A 10,690-nucleotide genomic window follows, 5' to 3' on the forward strand; every position below is an offset into this window, starting at 1 on the left:
ATCAACAGGACTAGCCATGTACCAGACGCTATGTTGGTCTGTCCTAGTAAAGATACCACCTCCTCACAGAGACTGATTACACTACCCTTGGTTCAATTTATGATAGTCCATCAGCAGTGACCATGGTACTTATGGTTTTCTCAGGCGTCATTACAGTGAATTAAAATTTTTATTAGGGATACCTTCTTTAAATAATTAAGAGTACGACTTGAATCCTTCAAATTTTTGAGTGTGCCATGTACTTTTATGCTTCTTCCTGGGTTCCAATATGGTTTCTTATTTACTATCTTGTCCAGTAGCAATGGAGTCATTTGCTTTTTCTCAGACTTTCCTTCTACAATAGCTCTTACTTTACAAGGCATAGAACCAATACAAGTAGCCTACCAGCCAAAAATTATATCCAGCCTAATTTTGTACTCTGGAACCCAGCAAGTGACCACACTATAGATCTGTGGCCACTATGACATGAACAGAGGCCAGGTTTTCATTTATCATCTAGACTTTTTACAACCTCATTTTAACAAGGAGATATGATGGCATTTTGTGTTCTCTGTTGTCAATGTCAACTAATATCCAGTATCCAAAGACCTTAAAAAGATATTAGTATCTCTCTTTCCTTTTATATTTCTCATTTTTCTATAAATATATTTATGTCCATTTGGCAAAGCATTGGGTGAAGAACTACTGAATATATTTGTATGTCATTTCAGGCTTCTATTTCAATGGTCACAATTTCCCTTTTAATCAATGGACTTTGTATGTCTAAGAACTGACTCAGTTCCGCAAACTAAGAGACTATGATTTTCTATTTTGTTATCTGACGTCAACCTTCTGCTTGTCTTGATCACTTTGCATTATACAAGTCAAGCAACATACTTCATGACTGTTCATCTATCTTGTCCTTAGGAACTATTAGCTAATGTCAAGGCCTTTCTGATCTTACAGACATTACGCAATTATGTTCACCTAGCCACTGAATTAAATGCTATCATCTGGTCTCTGCTATTCTGTAAACTTACAAGCCACAATGACAACGGAGAGCCCCATTCCATAACATTTCCTATCCTCAACCCTGGCCTACAAAAGAAATACACCACTGAGCTACTCAACAATGCAATGGAGTATCCCCACTCTATTCACACATTTTATAATTTTAGACATGGGCAAATTCTCTGGACCTTCCTAGGGAGTAGAATGAAATGGTACATTTTTTGGTCTTATATAATAAGTCAATTCTATCAAGTCTAATTTTCTGAACATTGTGAGCCCTTCCTCAATACACTACCAAGGCAGTCCTGCAATCCCACCCATTTAAGCATAAGCCTTCTATTTTTCCAATTTAAATTTCCAACTGTCCCATTTCAATAGCCAACAGCATATACATATAAAACATGTTCCTTTTCCAGAGTTATCAGAGACTACTCTCATTTTTAAAAATCCTTATCTTATCCAACTATAAATTCTTTCCTCCCTGGTCCTCCAGTATCTCTATAAGCCATATTCCCAAATACATTATGTTGGTTATTGCAAGTATGTTAGCCAGAGGCAGTAGTACTTTCATTGAATGATCACTTTCTTTCAGCAGTAGTGACAGTACCCCTCTCTTTAGGGTTTACAAAGATTTAACCTAGTTATTCCACTAGAAGCAATGAAAACAGTCTGAGGTAACACATGAGGACCACAAGCATCATCATGTAAGGTATCCCCTTCATGTGAACACTTTGCTTAATTTCTAAATTTTTTTTACACTTATTTATTTTTGAGCAGAAGTGGGGGAGGGGCAGAGAGAAAATTAGACACAGATCTGAGCTGTCAGCACAGAGCCTGATGTAGGGCTCAAACTCACAAACTGTGAGATCATGACCTGAGCTGAAGTCGGACGCCCAACTGACTGAGCTATCCAGGCACCCCTACTTTGCTTAATTTCATTTTTTTTTTTAACGTTTATTTATTTTTGAGACAGAGAGAGACAGAGCATGAACGGGGGAGGGGCAGAGAGAGAGGGAGACACAGAATCTGAAACAGGCTCCAGGCTCTGAGCCATCTGCCCAGAGCCTGACGCGGGGCTCGAACTCACGGACCGCGAGATCGTGACCTGAGCCGAAGTCGGACGCCCAACCGACTGAGCCACCCAGGCGCCCCTAATTTCAATCAATGAGTAGACTTGCCTGAATGAGGAAAGATTTATGATCTAATGTTTTAAGAGACATTAGGAACTTTCAGTCACCTTTCTTGTATAGATTCCAGGTAGCCTGGTCCCAGTGGAATTAGATATACATGGAACAGATTTGAACCCAACTCAGAGTTTGGAGCTGAGCTAGTCAAAATTAGATCAGATGAGTAGCAACAAATTCACAGACCACTGGGTGTAAAATTAAATAATTAGTATTCAAATCTCCTGAGTTTGGGAATGGCTGGTCATGCAGCAATATTATCGCAACAGCTGACTGTTACAGAATAGTATTCACTTCAGAAACTGAGCTATTAAATTAGCATATATAATTTCATAGTTTCTCCCAAGAGTCTGGTGATTTTATTATTTTAATATTTGCCGAACTAATGTGTCTATAAATCTAGAACATAGCATCTGTAGGTCACTGTTTATAAGAAGTACTATTCCCATAAAAATTAATTTTCCAATAGCATATATTACAACAGAATGAGAGTTTAGCAATCATTTTGCCTAACTTATTTCAGATTCTGACCAAATAGCTAATCAGCCAAAAAATAACTAAATAGATAGATGTGTGAATGAATGATTGGATAGAATTTAAAAGAACTATGGTTTTCTAGAGACTTACTTTTAAATGTTTGATCTACAACTGTTTAGTTTGTTCATTTTAGCCGACTATATAACTCACTGAGATATAATTTTCCAACTGTATAGCAGGAATAATCATACCAACTTCCACAGAACTGGTGTGAGTTTATAATGAGATATACATGAATTTGCATACCACACTACATATCACTGAATCTGAAAAACAACAGGCATTCAATCTATGCTGAATTTCCCCCCTCTTCTACTCCTCCTATCACTATATTTAAAGAAGAATAATACTAAACACTAATATTTGTATTATGACTAGCTTCATAACTTTTGTTCTCATAAGAAGAGAGAAGAGACCTAATCATTTTGATACCTCTATCTTAATTTTTGTTAGACTTGTCTAGGTATATTTTTAGTATGATTATGCTGGCTTATCCCATATGTATGAATAATTTGGGAAATCAAGGAAACCATGCCTGTATTTGAATGCCAACATGACAGACATTCTAGAAATGCACACATGGATGTTTATTTTGAATTATTGAGTTTTTCTGGCACTTTACATTGTGAAATATTAATTCATTTTGAGTGTTTTAAAAGATGTTTTGAATAAACAATGGCTACAAAAATGAAATGGAAACTCTAACCAAGAGTCTAAAATCACATTTTAAAAAGTGATTATCCATTAATTTAGCTTTTTCTAAGTGTTGAAATGGAATAAATTTTTTTAAAACAAGCAAAATTTCTGGTATAGACAGCTGCTGGTTCTTCCTTGACAGGTTTCTTTACTCTTCCACCACTGATATTTGAATTTCCTATTGACAAATTCACTTTTTCTTACTCAGCCACCAGGTTTCAGAGATGGCCCTGACCCTTGGCTCCAGAGAAGGAAGAGAATGAGGTTCTTGAGTGACGTTAGCCTGTCAGCAGATTATGCTACTGATACAACCAAGGAAATCTTTACTGGTGCTTCTAGGAGAAAAAAAGATTAGTCTTTTGAGGAAGACACTCGAATAGACTCTCACTACATGGAAAAGAGGATATGACCTACAGTGTTCCTTTTTTTAAATTTTTTTTTTAACGTTTATTTATTTTTGAGACAGAGAGAGACAGAGCATGAACAGGGGAGGGTCAGAGAGAGGGAGACACAGAATCTGAAACAGGCTCCAGGCTCTGAGCTGTCAGCACAGAGCCCGACGCGGGGCTCGAACTCACAGACCGTGAGATCATGACCTGAGCCGAAGTCGGACACTTAACCGACTGAGCCACCCAGGCGCCCCTACAGTGTTCCTTTTTGATCCCAGAATAAACCTGCATGAAAACGTAATGAATCCAGAGAAGATACAGCCAAGAAGTTGAGAAGGAGAGACTAAGCCCTGATCATATCTCTCGAGTATGAATCTAGACATACCTGAAGTCAGAGGTTTCCCTGGACTTTTAAGTTTTCTGAGCCAAAAAATATGAGGCTTGTTTACTGTATCTTGAGAAATAAAGCATACTGACTGATTTTTTTTTAAAGACGAAACTTATTTATTAAATAAGTAAGGTTTTGTACTCATTTTTAGAAACTCAACATAACATATAAATCTTAGTCTCTGGAATCTTTTCTGTGTGTGAATTCTGCTTTTGCTGTTTAATGGCTGACCTTGGCAAAGTGTGTCAATTGAAGTGATATAACAAAGTGTAAAGACTTACACTTAGAAATAAGAAAAAATTGTTTCTCACAGTTCTAGAGGCTGGAAGTAGAGATCAGGGTTTTAGTAGGATCAGGTTCTGGTGAAGGCCTTCTTCTGGATTGCAGACTGCTGACTTCCTGTTGTATCCTCACATGGTAGAAAGAGAGAAAACTGGCCCTCTGGCCTCTTCTTTTTTCTTTTTTAAGTTTAAGTATTTTGAGAGAGAGAGAGAGAGAGAGAACATGTGAGTGTGAGTGGGGGAGGAGCAGAGAGAGAGGGAGAGAGAGCATCCCAAGTAGACTCCATCCTGTCAGTGTGGAGACTGATGCAGGACCTGATCTCACAAATAGTGAGATTATGACTTGAGCTAAAATCAAGAGTCAGATGCTTAGCTGCCTGAACCACCCAGGAGCCCCTCTGGTCTCTTCTTATAAAGGCACTAATCACACTCATCAGAGCTCTGCCCTCATGACATGATAAACTTCCAAAGACCCTACTTTCAATATCTCTAATACCTTTATGCTAGGGATTAGATTTCAAGAGATGAATTTTGGGGGACAAAAACATTCAGTACATAGCAGTAAATAAATTAATATATTTGTTCCTCAGTTTCCTCATGTATATCATAGAGATAATAGTGTGTACATCACAGGGTGGGGTTAAATAAGCTAGTATATGTAAAGCACTAGTAACATCTGGCGTATAGTATATTCAATAAATGAAGCTATGATTATCATTGCCTTTAATTAATTAGAATTTTATACCATATATATTGAGAATCTTTTCATTGCACTTCTATACAACATGAGCATAAGATATTCCCTTTAAATAAGAGAAAATGTTAAAACAAATATCAATGCAAATATTCAAATATTTCAACTCTATAAATTCAATGAACAACCAAAGGAATTTAATAAAATTTTCTTAGCTTGAATACCATATCATCAATACAGGAATAGGTTAACAATAAATTGGAAGAAACAGAGAACTTCACTGTGTTGCACACATAAAAGTCTAAATATAAGGAAAAAGTGAATTCCTGAAAAGTTATTAGTAATTCTGTACATTATATATTTAGTAAGAGGCAGGCTAAGGTATACTGAAACAACCTCAAAGTATTACAGGATAAAACAAACAGAAGTTATATTATTGAATTTTTAACAAGTTTTTACTGGCCCACACAATTGTCCTCTTTAAGGTGACTCAGTAAATTAGTTTGTTTTGATCTTGAGAATTTCAGTGAAAGCCCAACACACTAGATACAGTGAGGAAAAAGAAAAATTTGGGAAATGTCACTTCCACTTTCATTATATATTTTATAACTAGGCACATGATCCTACCTAATAGCAAGGCACCTAAGAAATTCAGTCTCCCTTATGCCACAAAAAGAAAGGAAAATGGGATAGTTTCAAGCAATAATTAATATCTGTAGATTAAAAAGTAAAAATGAAATTATTTACGATCTCTAACGAAACTGTAATGTTTTTTAAAAAAATTTTAAATGTTTATTTACTTTTGAAGGAGAGAGAGACAGAGTGTGAGCAGGGGAGGGGCAGAGAGAGAGGGAGACACAGAATCTGAAGCAGGGTCCAGGCTCCGAGCTGTCAGCACAGAGCCCAACACGGGGCTCGAACCCACAAACTGTGAGATCATGACCTGAGCCGAAGTCGGATACCCAACCGACTGAGCCACACAGGTGCCCCATGAAACTGTAATGTTTTATACATTAAAATAAAGCTCCTAATTTTAAAATTACAAATTAAACATGATCAAAGTAAATATTAATAAATAATAGTATGTCTGAAAATATCATGAAGGCTATATCATGAAAATCGTCATGAAGGAGGTATGAGTTTAGCTGCCTAAACTGTAATCACCATTGCTTAGAAATATACTATCATCTTTCTACCCTTAATCTTTTCTGATTAAGTCTTTTTTAACTGTTGCATAGTCCCTTTTACAATTGTCTTATTTCTTACAAGAGGTTTCCTTCAAAACCTTTGAGCCTATGGTATCTGATAAAATTAATTCAATTTATTAGAACCTCTCTGGGAAGGCATCAACACTAAAGATTAAATTAGTAAATTCTAAGATACAGTAAAAGATGTTTAGTTCATTATCATAACTCAGAAACAAGAACATGAGGTGATGGCCAGGACTGGAGCTAAGGTGGTTACTCTCTCTGAACTCCTCGGAATCTAACTCTTTACAAGATAAGGAGTACTTCTTCCATCTGCTGGTTTCAAATACACACTTAGCAAGAACCACAATCAAACAGGTATTTCTTCTGACCACACCTCCAAACTCTAATTTGGCCTACAGCAGAGCTGATAAGAGGGCTGAAGACTCTTAGCTAGAGGTTTCCATCTCCATTCCATATTTATCATTTACTCAGAATTTCTTTAAAAACATTTATTTAAGTCCCCAAAATGAGACAGAATCACTGAAAAGTCTACGAACTTTGATCGTAGGCAACAGATTTAAAAATCTACTTGTGAATTCCCATGTTCAACAATAATGAAACTACATGTTAGTTTATAATAATTACAACATCTATAACATCATTTCAATTAAAAGAATAAAAAGTATACTAGAATAATGTCTTTAATTTTCTTTTTTAACATCCATACCCACATATATATATATTTTTTACTATCACAGTTTTGTATAAGAAACAATTATGGCACAATTATTTTCCTTTTCATTTATTTATTGTTTAAAAATAGAATGAATACATAGTCTAAATTTATCCTCAAAGGTAGGACAGAGTCAATGTTTGATTGATGAAACTTCCCTTCATCACATGACAGTGTAACTTCAAAGAACTAAAGCAAAAATGGGAACATTGCCTTTGTGTAGTTATTGTTATTTGAAAATAACAGCAAAGTATACAACATAGAATATATATTTTTATATTTAAAGGAATAAAATACGAGAAATTTTTCAGAAAGATGGAAGCTTCATTTTGACATGAATGAGCAATCTTCCCTCTGTAACATAAAACAGTAGCCAGAGGAGGAAAGCTAATAAAACAGGCAGGTTTTTTATAATAGTAAAAAATTATTGCAAGTGACAGAAAACTCAACATTTTAAAATTCTTTAATGAAAATACCAGTATTAGCAAAACTGTGGAAGAAACAGAACTCTCATGTATTGTTGCTAAAAGTGTGGACTGTTACAACCATTACAGGAAATTGTCAGCATCTACTAAAGCTGAGTATGTACCTATCCTTTGACCTGGTAATTACATGCCTAGGTATGCTTCCAACAGAAGTGCATACGTATGTTCATTGGAAAACGAGTTCCAGGGTCGCCTGGGTGGCTCAGTCAGTTGAGTGTCTGACTTCGGCTCAAGTTATGATCTCCCAGTCTGTGAGTTCTAGCCCCGCATCGGGCTCTGTGCTGACAGCTCAGAGCCTGTAGCCTGCTTCAGATTCTGTGTCTCCCTCTCTCTGCTTCTCCCCTCCTCATGCTCTGTCTCTCTCTCAAAATAATAAATAAACATTAAAAAAATAAAAATAAAGAAAAACGAGTTCCAGTATGTTCAGAGCATTACTATAAATAATAGCTTCCAACAGAAACTACCCAAATGCTTATCGGCAGAAAAGCAGATAAATAAACTGAGGTATAGTCACACAATGGAATCCAGAATATCAGCAGGAATAAACAAACAATAACTACACATGACAATATTAATGCATCTCATAAACAAAATATTGAGCCAAAGAATCCAGACCAAAAAATTCATATATGTTCCATTTATATAAAATTCAAAACTGGTGAAGCTAATCTACACTATGAGACCACAGGACAGGGTTGCCCTTGGATGTTACTGATTAACTAGTGGGGAGCATAAGAGAAGCTTCTGGAGTAATAATAATGTTCTATTTCTTGACCTAGGCTTAAGTTACACAAATTTGTTCAGATGGTGAAAATTCATTATTTATGATAACTCAAAAATTATACTTTAAATTCATTAACAAAAGAGTGTTGGTTTGCAAACTGGCCCCTGTACATGGAGGGCAAGAAGAAACCAAAGAAAGAAGCAGACCACTCCATTGGTAGGTGGCAGGTTTAACAATCAAGGGAACTTACCTTTGAGGTTTGTCTTCAACAGCTACAAGATGAGATCTCGGCACCTACCCAACAGAATCTTAAATGTTTATACAGAGGCCTTAACTAGGTTTAGGCAAGTATACTGTTCAGATGGTCTCAACAACACTTACTCTCTCAAAGTTGCATCCTTGAAAATAGCTCCTGCTGTGGGAATGGTGGACAGAACATATATTCCTAGGGTGGGGGATGGGTGAGGAGAAGCTTCTGGATGTGTTGTCTGGTTTGAGCTCGCGATGAACCAGCAGTCATACTCTCTTGATGACCTTTTTCAACAAAGAGGCATCTATTACAAACTTTAGATGTAACACAAGCTTCAAACAACCTGTTTCTCAGGTACACAAAGTATGCCTGTTTTTCAGCTCTTTTCTCATCCGTGTTGAGTTGTGAGGCTATGCATGATGTGAAGAGCACCTCCAGCCACTACAGGTCTTTCCTTTCCAATATAAACTCAGTGGAGAAATAAATTTCTCATTTCATAAATGCTTTGTGCCTGAACAGCCTGTACTCAGCTATGTGACCATTCTTTGAGCCAATCAACAGAGCTACCTAAAATAGAATGTGCTGAATATTGTTTCACTCAAATATTCACCCAGAGTTTAGTGTGGGGGCATTTTCTTCCAAATTATTTGGACTGAAAAATGGGAAACAGATTTTCTATCTCTAAAAACAAAAAAGCAAGCAAACAAACAAACAAGCATTTCTGTTTACTTACCAGAAATAGAGTGAATGGATGCTATGTGTCAGAGGTCAAGATAACTCTCAAACAATAGAGAGCAGATATGGTTTGACATTGAGGAGGATCATGAATATAGCTGCTCAGGTGAGCTGAGTTATTTCCCATTCCTATGGTGGGTGATGTAAGCTAGCAGGGATGATTATTGCCTGTGACATCACTGTGGTTGAAAGCATGAGCAAGCAAAGAAAGCCAGTGAGAAAATAAAAACAAAGGGGGAAACAAAAATGAGCCATTTTACAGGAAGTGGAACTGAAGTCAACAGAGACAAAGTAACAGAGTCTATCAAGGATATCAAATATAGAATAATTTGCGAAGAAACAACAACAAAACAGAATGGATTTTCAATTTAAAATTTTCAACAGTTAAGCTGAAAAAATAGTTATGGTTGAAATTTAACTTGACCAGGAATATCTACTGAAAGAAATACAAAACATATAAAGAGTATAAATGATGAAAATCAGTAATGAAAAATGAGTTGAGGGCATAGATAAGAGAATTTTCACCTGTATAAAAGGAGTCCTCAAATTAAAAAAAAAAAGTGATAGAAGAGAGATAATATTTAAACAAATCAAGAAATTTTATTTTATTTGAAGGAGGATTTGTGCCTGAAGATTGACAAGACTCCCTAGGTCCCAAGGAGGATTTATTAAAAAGGTCATTTACTTAGATATATCCTAAGGAATATTTTGAATTCCAACAGTAAATATAAAATCTTATAAGCTTCTAGAAGAGCAAGTAACTTTTAAAGGAAAGAGAATATGACTAAATCTGACTTACTTATAACATTAAAACTTAGCAGTCAATGAAATATAATCTGCCGAGACCAAAGCAGTTATAGTCAACTTACTATTCACCTGTCAAAGAAATGGAATGATATTTTCAGGTCTAAATAGATTCAGAATATCTATCACCCATGTGTTCTGAGGAAAATAATTATGAAAAAACAACAACAAAATGACAATTAAATCAGAACTAAGATATTATAAAAGATGAGGATCATATTGAGGAAAGAGTGGTAAGTAATGACTTGCAATTTACATAATTGACTCTAAATGGATAATGTTATTATGATTGGGAAATTCTAATTGTGCCGTAAAGTAAGGTTTCCTAAAAGAAATGAGACAAATTGTGAGGAAAACCCTAAAACTAAATCAACAAAATCTAGGACCTTGAAGCTATAGAGAATGAAAAAAGAATAAAAGCATTTTAACTGTCACATCTAGAAAAATGATATGCAACAGAAACTGTTCAAAACTACCCAATACCCATTTTGTTTCTCTTCCTTACAATAGAAATTCAGTTACTCATGGCATGATGTATCCAAATAAAACATGACATTTTCTGCTATGTCTTATAGTTGGAAGAGCTTCATGACCAAGTACTAGGCAACAG

At 35.7% G+C, this 10,690-nt stretch overlaps 1 long non-coding RNA gene across 2 annotated transcripts in view; it reads right to left on the bottom strand.

Annotated features, from left to right (window-relative positions):
* LOC132683813 (uncharacterized) overlaps positions 1–9,440 on the bottom strand; it is a 203,755-nt gene extending 194,315 nt beyond the window's left edge. Inside the window, exons 1-3 of one of the 2 annotated variants that reach the window (XR_014138147.1) lie at positions 9,275–9,440; positions 8,673–8,825; positions 4,496–4,642 (exon numbers count right to left, since the gene is read on the bottom strand). This is a non-coding gene — a long non-coding RNA (uncharacterized LOC132683813). The remainder of the gene's footprint in view (positions 1–4,495; positions 4,643–8,672; positions 8,826–9,274) is intronic. The other variant, XR_009612393.3, reaches the window with a different exon arrangement.
* Positions 9,441–10,690: the final 1,250 nt, after the last annotated feature.

The sequence above is a fragment of the Panthera onca genome, chromosome C2 (genome assembly GCF_046562875.1).
Source record: "Panthera onca isolate mPanOnc1 chromosome C2, mPanOnc1 haplotype 2, whole genome shotgun sequence".
Lineage (NCBI taxonomy): Eukaryota > Metazoa > Chordata > Mammalia > Carnivora > Felidae > Panthera > Panthera onca.